Source organism: Zophobas morio, unplaced genomic scaffold (genome assembly GCF_036711695.1).
Source record: "Zophobas morio isolate AGI-343-1 ecotype UQ-CSIRO unplaced genomic scaffold, CSIRO_AGI_Zmor_V1 ptg000010l, whole genome shotgun sequence".
Classification (NCBI taxonomy): Eukaryota; Metazoa; Arthropoda; class Insecta; order Coleoptera; family Tenebrionidae; genus Zophobas; species Zophobas morio.
The window spans coordinates 1,523,120-1,537,211 of record NW_026972115.1 but is presented as its reverse complement, the minus strand read 5'-3'; the positions used below and the strand labels follow the sequence as shown (position 1 = coordinate 1,537,211).

General features: G+C 36.7%; 1 protein-coding gene across 1 annotated transcript in view; it reads left to right on the top strand.

Annotated features, from left to right (window-relative positions):
- LOC135125975 (lachesin-like) overlaps nt 1-14,092 on the top strand; it is a 261,363-nt gene that overhangs the window by 36,963 nt on the left and 210,308 nt on the right. The gene's annotated exons all lie outside the window — the stretch shown is intronic.

Here is a 14,092-nt window from a genome sequence, read left to right as displayed (position 1 = left end):
GCGCGACACCGAAAAGACAAAACCAATAAACCCGCAATCCCACTTGAAGATATTCGTTCTTTCGCCATTCCGCGCTTATTATTTATCTCCCCTGCCATAAATTGCAAAATCGGGCATACTTTGCCCCCCACGCAATCCAAAAAACCCCAAATCGACTAGGGCCAATTTATTACAATGGACATGTAAAGCGCTTAATCCCCTTTTATCTTTCGTTTCGGTTAGGCACTAAAGAGAAAAAAGATAAATCCCTCTTCGGTCTCTCTCTCGCGCGTTTAGTACGACTAGCAATCATTAGAAAGAGCATACTTAGCACGGATTGCAGATCCCATTCGCTCGTCTCGTCGAGTGTAAATACTGCGATATGAGCCGTTCCGGCAAACCCACATAAACACGACACCTACACGGGAGTGGCGCGATTGTGAAAAGTGACTTTCAGACCTGGAATTTTTACTGCCGAGTCCAATGGGGCGGCATTTTCACAAAGCGCCAAGATACCGCGTGTGAACCGGCGGAAAATTCTTTTATTTATATGCCGGCGCGGTTTTCCCTTTGTTTAAGCGTTAATGAATCCGTAACAAAATGAGCTTTCTTTGTTTGCAGGCAAAACGCCTCGGCTAAGTGATAACGGATGCGTAACGAAACGAATGATCTAGCTCAGCGGTTCTGAATGTGTGGGTTGAGGACTGGGGGGTATTTTTCTTACAACGGGCTCTAAAAGTAAAGTTTTCGCTTTGTTGACTGGCTTGAAAATACAACATTTGATTTTGTTTCAACTACGCCAAAAACTGCTGAATAATCATGAAATATATAGTGGCTTGGCAAGACTTGAATTGTTGGTTGCCTACGTATCAGGCAGCAAGCAGACTGAAGAAGCTTAACAACGCCATTATAAATAAATGAATTTTAGCGAATGTTGGATAAGATAATCCTCGAAAAACAAGTAATTTATTTTTGACCCTTGACATTTTCTAAACTGTCTAATTAGTGTTCGTCAGATTGACCTTTCTGTTCTGTTGTGTTGTTTACAATTTTCGCAATTAATTTAGTGAATTGTTAAGTTTTTATTAGGCTCCATTTTAGTAGAATTTGGGAGCTTCAAGCAATAACTTTTATACATTTCTATAACTTGGAAATTTCTCACTCAAACTGTAAAAAAGTACAGTGAAAAATACCTTCCCAAATTTAAACTTATTAGGTGCTTCTTTCAAAAATAAAAAAAAAATTGAAATTCAACTTGACGTAGAATTGTTTATAAGTGTAGTCAAATATAATGTGAAATTTTTGTGTGAAACAAATTTATTGGAATTCTAAAATGAAGAACTCTTGACTTTAAAAATTTTCTTCACTATAAAATATTAAAAGTGCTCACTCGTATTTTTTTTAATTCTGAGTCAGCACTGAAACAAAAATACTCCTAAAATTGTGACATGTGAATGATTTTATACAGAATAAACCACACTTTGTGTTGTTTTAATTAAGTCTTTTCGGATTCAAATTAATTTACTTCTTTGTTTGTTTAATTGAGAATGATACACTTTATTTTGTTTTTGAATCTGGGATTAAAGATAATTGAAGTAGCTCATTGTTGTCTATAGGGTGGAAAGTCCTTTTAAAACCATCTGTCGCATCAAAACTTTCGTTGATTAAAATTGTGAAATTTTAGGGACCAAAATATAACATGGTGTCATCTTTCAGGATTGTCGATAAATAAAAAATTAAAAAAAAAGCAGGACCTTCCGGAGACATTTTTAGAGTCCATATTATTTTTCAGGTAGCCGAAATTCGCAAATAGAGTAATTTTCACATAAATCGGGACCTGTTTAAGCGAGATAGCTTGAAATTGTATAAAATCGAAATCTTTGACGACTTCGAAAAAAGGATTATCGAAAAATATTTTTCCATCTGGCCAAAATTAAGTTCGTAGACTAATTTTGTATCACTAATCCATTTCTGGCGTCAGTTGCTAAATATTTTCATTTTTTTTAGATGGAATTCTGCTTAAATCAATCCCCAAAAAGAAAATTTCGAGTTCTCGTTTTCACCGCTCGATTCCTCGAAGTTATTTTGTTGAAAGGGTTGATTTTCAGTTGGAAATCTATGTCCGCTTGGACACTACAGGACAAAATATAAAGCGGTGTGATTTTTTAGGAGTGTTGATGAATAAAAATTTCAAAAAAATTTAGGATGGCCCGGAGACATTTATAGGCTGCAGATTATTTTTCAGGAGGCCCGAATTTGTACATGTAGCAATTTTTACATAAATCGGAGTTGGTTAAATGAGATAGCTTGAAATTGCTTAAATTCAAAATATTTGAGGAATTCAAAAAAAAAGATCATCGAAAAATATTTTTCCATCTGGCCAAAATTCAGTTTGTAAACTAATTTTGTATCACTGAGTGCATTTCTGGTGTCAGTTCTTAAACATTTTCATTATTTTAGATGAAATTATCCTTAAATCAGAAGTCAAAAAGAAAATTTCAATTTTGATGCACGGTAAGTCCGGAATGGCAGGAGATTCTGATTTCTCGTTTTCACCATTCGATTCCTCGACGTTATTTAGTTGAGATGGTTAATTTCGAGGCCAGAATCGAAGTCCGTTTGGAATCTACGTACCGAAATATAAGACGGTGTGATTTTTCAGGAGTGGCGATAAATAAAAATTTCAAAAAAATTTAGGATGGCCGGGAGACATTTTTAGAGTCCAGATTCTTTTCCAGGAGGCCTGAGTTTGTATATACACCAATTTTCACATAAATCGGAGTTTGTTTAAATGACATAGTTTGACATAGCTTAAATTCAAAATATTTGAGGAATTCGAAAAAAAGGGATCATCAAAAAATATTTTTCCATCTGGCCAAAATTCAGTTCGTAGACTAATTTTGTATCACTGAGTCCATTTCTGGCGTCACTTGCTAAATATTTTCATTATTTTAGACGGAATTCTGCTTAAATCAATCTCAAAAAGAAAATTTCGAGTTTGATGTCTCATAACTCCGGAAGGGCAGGAGATTTCCATTTCTCGTTTTTACAGCTTGATTCCTCGAAGTTATTTTGTTGCAATGGTTGATTTTTAGTTGGAAATCTATGTCTATTTGGACACTACAGGCCAAAATATAAAGCGGTGTGATTTTTCAGATGTGTCGATGAATAAATATTTCAAAAAAAGTTAGAATAGCCCGGAGACATTTCTAGGCTACAGATTATTTCTCAGGGGGCCTGAATTTGTACATACAGCAATTTTCACATAAATCGGAGCTTGTTAAATGAAATTGCTTAAATTCAAAATATTTGAGGGTTTCGAAAAAAAGGGATCAACAAAAAATATTTTTCCATCTGGCCAAAATTCAGTTCGTAGACTAATTTAGGTAACGCAAGAAATGCCAGAAACTCGAAAATATCCTAAAAATAAAAAAAAAAAATAAAAAGTAAAAAACTCCAAAAATCTAAAAATCAAATGTAAGAAATCCCAGAAACTGAAGAAATCCAATAGCACGAAAAATCAAAGAATTTAAAAACAAATCAAAAAATCTAAAAATCAAAGAAACCCAAGAAACTCAAAAATTGAACAAGTTGAATAACTCAAAAAATCGAAAATATCAAAAAAATTCGAAAAATCCAACTAAAAAAAAACAAAAATTATCCAAATAATCGTAAAAATGGAATAAATTCAGATAAAGAAAAACAAAAATCCAAAAAATTGAAAAATTAAAAAATCCGAAAAATCCAAAAGGTCGAAAAATTCCGAAAAATCCGAAACATAAGAAAAACAAAAAATCCCAGAAAATAAAAAAATCCAAAAAAATAAAACTCCTTTACTTCCAAAACCCAAAAAATCCGAAAAGCCCGAAATTCCAAAAAATACAAAAAAATTCAAAATCAAACAATACTAAGAAATTCAAGAAACCCAAGAAACGCAAGAAATACAAAAATTCGAAAATATCCAAAATATCGAATAATTTAAAATATCCAAAAAATCAGAAAAATCAACCCGAGAAACTAAAACTCAAAAAATCAAGAACTCCAATAATTCCAAAATCCAAAAAAAAAAACGAAAAATCCGAGAAATCCAAAAAAGTCGTAGAAATTCGAAAAATCTGAAATATCTAAGGAATCGAGCAAATTCAAAAAGTTCAGAATTCCGAGAAATCCAAAAAAAAGAAAATCCAAATAGCAAAAAAATGCAAAAAACCGAAGAAATGCAAGAAAATCAGTAATCTAAAAACTTGAAAATATTCAACAAAAATCTAGTAGTACCTAAAAAATCCAAAAAAAAACAAAAATTCAAAAAGCAAAAAATCAAAAAACTCAAGAAGTGTAAGAAACCCACCTTGAAATTGTTTAAATTCGAAATATTTGACGAATTCGAAAAAAAGGGCAAAAAACATTTCTCTATCTGACTAAAATTCAGTTCCTGGACTAACTTTGCATCGCTGACCTCGTTTCTCGTATTATTTGTCGAATATATTCAAGACTTTAGACGAAATTCTTCTTAAATCATTGGTCAAAAAGGAAATTTCAGATTTGAATGCTCACAACTCGGGAATGGTAGGAGACTCCGATTTTTCCTTTTCACCGCCGGATACCTTGAAGTTATTTAGTCGAAATGGTTGATTTTCAGGCCGAAATCCATGTTCGTTTGGAATCTACGGATCAAAATATAAGATGGTGTCATTTTTTAAGAGTGTCGATGCATAAAAAATTAAAAAAAAAAGTCAGGACCGCCCGGGGTCACATTTAGAGCCCAGATTAATTTTTAGAAAGCTCGAATTTGTACATTCAGCAGTTTTTAAACAAATCGGAGCTCGTTTAAGTGAGATAGCTTGAAATTGTTTAAATTCGACATATTTGACGAATTTAAAAAAAAAAGGTAAAAGAAAACATTTTCCCATCTGACTAAAATTCAGTTTCTAGACTAACTTTGGACCGCTGAGTCCGTTTCTGGTGCCAGTTGTTGATTATCTTCAGTATTTTAGACGAAATTTCAAGTTTGAAAGCCAATAACTCCAAATGGCAAAAGTTTCCGATTTCTCGATTTCACCACTCGATCCCTTGGGGTCATTTTGATCAAATAGTTAATATTCAGGCCGAAATCGATGTCCCTTTGGAAAGTACAAACCAAAATATAAGTGTCATTTTTCAGGAATGTTCATGAATTAAAAATTAAAAAAAATTAGTAAAACCTGATAACGTTTTCATAGCCCAAATTATCTTTCAATAGACTCAAATTTGTACATAAAACAATTTTCACACAAATCGGGGTCGGTTTAAGTGAGATAGCTTGAAATTGTTTCAATCCCAAATTTTTGACGAATTCGAAAAAACTGGTGAAAAATTTTTTTCCGGTCTGTCTAAAATTCAATTCATAGACTAATTTTGCACCACTGAGTTCGTTTCTAGTATCAGTTCTTGAATGTCTTCAGTATTTTAGACGAAATTCTTTTTAAATCAGTTGTCAAAAGGAAATTTCAAGTTTGAAGCACCAAAGTCCGGAATGACAAAAGTTATTTTGTTGAAATGGTTAATTTCAGGCCCAAATTGATGTTCCGTTGGAATCTACACACTAAAATATAAAACGGTGTCATTTTTCAGGAGTGCCATATATAAAAAATTAAAAAAAAAATAGAATGGTCCGAAGACACTTTTATATCCCAAACTATCTCCATTATTATGGACAAAATTCTTCTTAAAGGTGATCGAAAAGTTCAGAATTTTTCATAAGCGGGCACTGCAAAGGTTTGCTTTTACAAATAATTATAGATGTAGAAAATCGTCGACACCGACACCGACACCAAGCATATAGATGGAATTCGACATTCCTCTTCCGGCGCGTATACGTGTTCTATATTACGACAAGAAAGGAGTTAAAACTCCAATAAAAAAACAGAATGAAATCTACTCCAAAAATGAGATATTAATTCAGTTGTTTGTTAATGGTTAAAAAATGCCCTGTATTGGTGGTTGCAGGTCCTCTACGTATAAGTCTTCTATCCCTCTGGAAGAAAACACCGTATTATTTCCAACTATGTACGTGGAATTTTTGTGTTGACGCCAATCAATCCCGTAAAATTATAAAAGCACATCTTTGTCTTTATACTCGACCGTCAAAGTATCAAACAAATCCCCGTCATGAATTTCCTAGCGAAACTTCCACCCCTCCTATTTAAAATCTGCTTACATTATTCCGTAAACTTTTCAGATCTCCTTTTGTGTCTGCAATAAAGCAAGAATTTCATTTGCTCCAAATAATTCGGCATCGCTCGACATGCACTAAACTCCCTCCGGAGACAACTTTAAAAACTAATTCGCTGCAAATAGTTGCCCTCGCGCTTCGACTTTTCATTTACAACTTAATTCCGCCATGAACTTTTACGAAGCCGTCGGGCCTCGTCTAGCAGATTTATCGAATAACGTCAAAGCTCTCACCTTTTTATCCGAGGGCTGGCAAGTGCCTAGAATAAGATTTCGCCTTTTCACCGAGCGTTAAAAGTGTAAACAAACCGGTGCGAATAGGTAAATAAGAGGCGGCGCGGTTATTTAGTACTTTATCCCAGTGTAAACATGACAAAATGAAAATTCCTAACATAACGGAATGTGAGGTAAGGTGAAGTATTTCCATCGATCTTGTGCGCTGTCTCTGCGCTTTTTTATTCTGCCGGTTGAAATTATTTATCGGCAGACACATTCCCTAAATAGCGCCGGTACAGCATGGAAACAAAAAGGATTTGTTGTTCATCGAGGAGCTGTCTGATGGAACATTGATTTGTTGGATGGCAAAAAACGCGGGCTTTTTTATTGTTTGTGATTAATTGGGGCGTGTTTGTGGGAGGGCGGGTTAATTATGGGTTTAGGTGAGGTGAGGGAGTTTGACTGCGTGCGAGTGCATCTTGTGGTAACACTGGTAATGAAGCATCAGTCTTGCCAACCGCTTCGTTACAAGTTGGGCGGTTTGCCGCGGTGTGGGTGGGGGATGCATGTTAAACATGGCCGCGGGGACGGTTCTGGTATATATCGCCAGGTTTGCACAGTTGAATGCACACTTCGATAAAAAATTAGCAGGGTATGGTGTTGACATATGTGGCTTCAAACTTTCAGATTTTGTTAGTTTGTTGAACGTGGGTTTGTGTACACTGAAATTTTATGGCGGCGGTGTGAGGAGGTGGTCGACACAATTGAAAATATAGTAGGGTTTGTCCCTATTTTTTGTACGTTAAATCAATAAATTCGTTTGTGAGTATAATTTTAATTGTTTTCCATTAATAAACATTATTAGACTTTTTTGTCATATGTACCCAATTTTTATCGTGAAAGGTAAGGATACTTTTGAGCCGTTTTAAATTACCTTGCTTCTGCCAGGTCGGATCAGGTTAGGTGCGGTCAGGTTGGGTCAGGTCAGAACAAGTCAGGTCAGATTTGATTAGGTCATGTAAGGTCATACTGATTTTCTAAATATGAACCTTGTAATAGTAGTATTATAGATCGTCTTGTTATATGTTGTAGTTCAAATTGGGTCAGGTCAAGTCAGGTTAGGTCAAGTCATATCACATCAAATTAGATCAGGTCAGGTCAGGTTAAGTCAGGGCAAATTAGATCAATTCAGAACAGGTGACGTAATTTTAGGTCAAACTGATTTTTTATCTTTTAACAGTAGTAACTATTCTAAATCATCATCTTATATCTGAGGATTGTGTCGTGTCAAGTCAAGTCAGATCAAATTGGGCCAAATCAAATTTGGTCAAATCAGAAACTAAACACGAGAGAAATGTTCAAAATTCCTGTCTTGTGCTCGTAATATTTCCAAATTTTGATCATTTTTTGTAAAAGTTAGTCATCACTAGGTACTTGCTAAGAGAAAACTAATTTTGGCAGATGATACACTTTCTCAGAAAAGAGAAGGTGGGTGGGCGGGGCTAGTACCTACTAAGATAAGACTGTCGGGATAGTATTTGGCAAAATAAGATTCATTTTGGCAAATGAACTACTCTTCTAAAAAAATGGAACCTTGAGAAATACTAGCCTCGCCCGCCCACCCTTTATTTTCTTGGAAGAATAGGTCATCTGCAAAAATTAATCTCATCTTGGCGAGTATGGAACTGATTTTTGCAGATGACATATCCTCTAAGAAAATAAGGGTGGGTGGGCGGGGCTGGTACTTGTCAAGATAGGACTGATTTTGGCAAATGACCTTGTTTCTAAGAAAAAAGAGGGCGGGCGTTTGGGGTTAGTACTTGCTGAGGTAAGACTGGTTTTGGCAAACAAATGAGATCCTTCTAAGAAAAAAGAGAGCGGGTGGGTGGGGCTAGTACCTGCTGAGATAAGCCTGTCGGGCTAGTATTTGGCAACATAAGATTCATTTTGGCAAATGAACTACTCTTCTAAGAAAATAGAACCTTGACAAGTACTAGCCCCGCCCACCCACCCTTTATTTTCTTGGAAGAATAGGTCATCTGCAAAAATTAATCTCATCTTGGCAAGTATGGGACTGATTTTTGCAAATGACATATCCTCTAAGAAAATACGGGTGGGTGGGCGGGGCTGGTACTTGTCAAGATAAGACTGATTTTGGCAAATGACCTTGTCTCTAAGAAAAAAGAAGGCAGGCGGTTGGGGTTAGTACCTGCTAAGATAAGACTGATTTTGGCAAACAAATGAGATCCTTCTAAGAAAATAGAAATATTTCGGCAAATGAACTACTCTTCTAAAAAAATTGAACCTTAACAAGTACTAGTCCCGCCCACCCACCCTTTATTTTCTTGGAAGAATGGGTCATCTGCAAAAATTAATCTCATCTTGGCAAGTATAAGACTGATTTTTGCATATGAAATATCCTCTAAGAAAATAAGGGTGGGTGGGCGGGGTTGGTATTTGTCAAGATAAGACTGATTTTGGCAAGTGACCTTGTCTCTAAGAAAAAAGAGGGCGGGCGGTTGGGGTTAGTACCTGCTGAGATAAGACTGATTTAGGCAAACAAATGAGATCTTTCTAAGAAAATAGAGGGTGGGTGGGCGGGGTAGGACTGATTTTGGCAAAAAAAAAAGAGATTCTTCTAAGAAAACAGAGGGTGGGTGGGCGGGGCTAGTACCTGCTAAGATAAGATTGTCGGGCTAGTATTTGGCAAAATAAGATTCATTTTGGCAAATGAACTACTCTTCTAAGAAAATAGAACCTTGACAAGTACTAGCCCCGCCCACCCACCCTTTATTTCTTGGAAGAATAGGTCATCTGCAAAAATTAATCTTATCTTGGCAAGTATGGGACTGATTTTCGCAAATGACATAACTTCTAAGAAAATAAGGGTGGGTGGGCAGGGCTGATACTTGTCAAGACAAGACTGATTTTGGCAAATGACCTTGTCTCTAAGAAAAAAGAGGGCGGGCGGTTGGGGTTAGTACCTGCTAAGATAAGACTGATTTTGGCAAACAAATGAGATCCTTCTAAGAAAATAGAAATATTTCGGCAAATGAACTACTCTTCTAAAAAAATTGAACCTTAACAAGTACTAGTCCCGCCCACCCACCCTTTATTTTCTTGGAAGAATGGGTCATCTGCAAAAATTAATCTCATCTTGGCAAGTATAAGACTGATTTTTGCATGTGAAATATCCTCTAAGAAAATAAGGGTGGGTGGGCGGGGTTGGTATTTGTCAAGATAAGACTGATTTTGGCAAGTGACCTTGTCTCTAAGAAAAAAGAGGGCGGGCGGTTGGGGTTAGTACCTGCTGAGATAAGACTGATTTTGGCAAACAAATGAGATCTTTCTAAGAAAATAGAGGGTGGGTGGGCGGGGTAGGACTGATTTTGGCGAAAAAATGAGATCCTTCTAAGAAAACAGAGGGTGGGTGGGCGGGGCTAGTACCTGCTAAGATAAGACTGTCGGGCTAGTATTTGGCAAAATAAGATTCATTTTGGCAAATAAACTACTCTTCTAAAAATAGAACCTTGACAAGTATTAGCCCCGCCCACCCACCCTTTATTTCTTGGAAGAATAGGTCATCTGCAAAAATTAATCTTATCTTGGCAAGTATGGGACTGATTTTTGCAGATGACATATCCTCTAAGAAAATAAGGGTGGGTGGGCGGGGCTCGTACTTGTCAAGATAAGACTGATTTTGGCAAATGACCTTGTTTCTAAGAAAAAAGAGGGCGGGTGGTTGGGGTTAGTACCTGCTAAGATAAGACTGATTTTGACAAACAAATGAGATCCTTCTAAGAAAGTTGTGGCAAATGACATATCTTCCAAGAAAACAGAGGGTGGGTGGGCGGGGCTAATACTTGCTAAAATAAGAATGATCTTGGCAAATGATACACCTTCCAAGAAAATACAGGGTGGGTGGGCGGGGTTAGTACTTGCTAAGATAAAACTGATTTTGGCATATGACATATTTTTGTAAAAGTTAGTCCTCAGTATTTGCTAAGATGAAACAAATTTTGGCAGATGATACATCTTCTGAAAAAGGAGAGGGTGGGTGGGCGGGACTAGTACCTGCTGAGATAAGACTGATATTGGCAAATGACCTACTCTTTAAGAAAATGAAGGGCGAGCGGACAGGGCTGGTACTTACTAAGATTTATTAGTAGAGTTACTAGAGTTATTTGCCAAATAACGTACCCTCTAAGAAATGAAGGGTAGCGTGTATATCATTTGGCAAAATCAGTCTTATCTTGGTAAGTATTGGCGCCGCCCACCCACCCTCTATTTTCTTCAGGGTATGCCATTTGGCAATATCAGTTTTATCTTAGCAAGTACTAGCCCCGCCCACCCGCCCTTGATTTTCTTAGAAAGTAGATTATTTGCCAAAGTCAGTCTTATTGTGGCACGTACTAGCCCCATCCGCCCGTTCGTAGCGGAGAATTAATCCACCATTTTCCAGACACCCGGTATAGAAACTGTACCATTTCAGGTCAAGTCAAGTCAATTAGAATTGGGTTAGGTCTGGCTAAATGAGATCATGTCAAAATAGATCAATTCAGATTAGCTCTAGTCAGGTGGGATCAAGTCAAGTCAAGTATGGTCAGTTCAGGTCAGGTCAAGTCAGGTCATATCCATATGAATCTTGTACCAGTGGTATGTATTCTAGATCTTGATAATATATGCTAGTACTGTGCCAGCTCAAGTCAAGTCAGTTCAAGTAATTTTGTTCAAGTCGCGTCAGATTACATCAGATCAAATTACGTCAGGTCAAATTTGATCGGGTCAGATCAGGTCAGGTCATGTCCGATCCAATTAGGTTAGATCAAGTCAAACTGAGCCAGGTCAGGTCAGGTCAGGACAAGTCGAATTTGATTAAGTCTGGCCATGTTAGATCTGATCAAATCAGGTCGTTAAATTTTAGTAAAAACGTTTTGTTAAAAAAATGGAGTACTAGATTCCATTATTTGTCAATATAAAATCCAACTTCCTCATTAGAGCCAATAAAATGAGTGATAAAAGCTGAATAGGGGTGGATGGGCCGGGCCATTTTTGACTTTGCTTTTGACAACGTTATTATCTGAGTTGGGCAGGACTAAATTTACCTTTTTTCGACATTTGTATAAACAGGCACTAGCCCCACCCACCCACCCCCTCTTCATTGTAATGACCACTATTAATATTGTTAATTAATCACAATGTTATTATATTTTTAGAATTTTAGACAAATTTGGTGGACCGTTGCTGAGAAAATAGACAAATTGTTAAACAAGTTATCTAGAAAGTGTTAAGCGGGTGTTATTTAAAAGGCAATATTACTGATGCTCCTCCCTCTCGCACAAGCTCCACCTTACTAAATCATTTCATTGGTCCAGAGAAGACAGACGGCGTTTACAATTGTACATCATTGTGTCTACTTTATATGATTTGTTATTATTTACGTGGTAACACTGACGACAAGGTTGTTTTTCAAATACAAATTAAAATTTAGTAAAAAAAGTTTTGTTAAAAAAAATGTAGTCCTAGATTCCATTATTTGTCAATATAAAATCGAACCTCCGTATCGGAGCCAATAAAATGAGTCATCAAAGCAGAATAGGGGTGGATGGGCGGGGCCACTTTTGACGTTGTTTTAAATTTTAGATTCCACATTGCCAAAATAGAATTCAATTCCCATTTTACAGTAAATAAAAATGTCAGTGACACTCGAGTAAATTTTGAGCTGTCGATATAGTGGTAAATTAATAAACAAATTCCATTATTCTACTAACTAAATAATGCCCATATGAATTATTATTAACTGCCCAATGCAACCACTGGAATATTTAAAAATCGCTAAATAATAATTAGCTTTCCATATAAAATGTGACAATAGTCTGTGCGGTAGTTTCGAAGATTATTATCGGCCCAACAAAAATCGGCAGACGGAAATGAGAGACCCACTTTTTCGTACTCTAGGTATTGTGGCAAGTTAGGACAATTGAGATTATGTCAGTTCTAGGCTAGGTCAGGTCAGGTAAAATTTGGTCACGTGGATTTTGTTAGTGATGTTCTAGTTCTAAGTCACTTCAAATTAGGTTATATTGAATCAGCTTGGATCTAGTCAGGTCAGGTCAGATTCGGCTAGGTCAGATGAAGTCAGGTTAGATCAAGTCAGATTAGGTTAGGGCAAAGACAAAACTTCCTGAATGGGTTAGAACTAGGTTTGTCATTTTAAGATCCATCATTGATCGATCCAGCCACCGTTTAATACGAAATTGTTAATTACAGAAAGAGATTTCTACAGGAACGTTAAATTGGGCTTTTCATTAACGTTTTTCGGCCGAATGACTTCATGATTGCGTATAAAAAAATCATGGACGTTGAGAACCATCGCGATCGATTAGGATTACCCTGGAGACGTTCTGGGTGCTGGAGCTTTCGTAGTTTCTCAACTGATGAGAAGTAAATGGGTTTTAAGTTTGTAGTTACGAATTTTATCAAAGAGAGCAAAATAACCGCGACGCTTCCTTTCTTATCTCTCTATCCGAAAATGAGGAAGTTATGCTAGCTTTATGGAGCTTTGGAAGCACAGGGAATTTATAAATTGTTAAAGGAGCTTACAGGTAGATAAAAGGCTGCATGTCGAACAATGATGTGGTGGAACCGAGAAATATCTTCCATGCAACTGCATACAAATATCGGGGAAATCAATACCTTCTGAATAGGACAAAGAAAAAATGCAAAAATAACAAACTTCATGAAATTGTACACCGACGTTTTAATAATATAGAAATGCATTTCAAACGTAGCAAGCACACATGACGCTTTCGTCTAGCCGTTAAAAAACACTTCCAGCAGCACATCACTTTGATTTATCATTTTAATCGCATTTTCGGTACGAAAAGTAAAGACGGGTTTGCGATTCTTGAAAGAAAAACACAGTTGGTTGTCGCTATTTCATGAAAGGTAACTTTATGGAAGCAATTTGTCTGTAATTCCAAGTCGGCTGGTCGATTTTGCGCCACCCCACATTTCCAAAACACGAATTTTCCTCGAATGTTGTTCCAGTGCAATAAACACGCCACCCCCAACCCCTTTATTCACGATTAATCTTCCCCTAATTCAATAGCACAAAAGACGCGCATTAGCCCCATATCTTCCGACTTTCGAACTTATCAGCCGCCTTCGACGGGGAGCCGTCACAGTGTTTAAGAGCCAGTGCAGAAAAGAACATTAACACTCTGAAAGAACCGTTTCGGTTATTCGCGCCGTGCATTCGAGCAATTTTGATAAAAAGCCACTTTCCTTAATTGACCTCCGTATTTTATTAAATCCTCGGAGGGTTTCTCTCGCTCATAAAGCAACGGGTTTAATGAGTATCCAGCCTAGAAGGAATACGTCACTTTACCGTCTTCGTTTCGTTTTAAATAATTTCATTACTTCCCACCGCCCCCGTTTAAGGGAAACGAACGAGGATTTCTAATTGCTTATGCGGAGGTCATTTTTCTGGGGAAGGATGAGCCGGGAAATTTTTTTCAAGTCCTCAAAATTTTTTATAAAATGTATTAGGGAACACAAAACCTTTCAGAATGTTTGGGTGTTTGGATGTTGTTTTACTCGGTTGTAAAAATCAAGCTTTTGTGTGTTGTTTGGAAATCCTTAATGAAAGTGGAAGGGCTGGGGTTTTTCGTGGTTAAATGAAAAT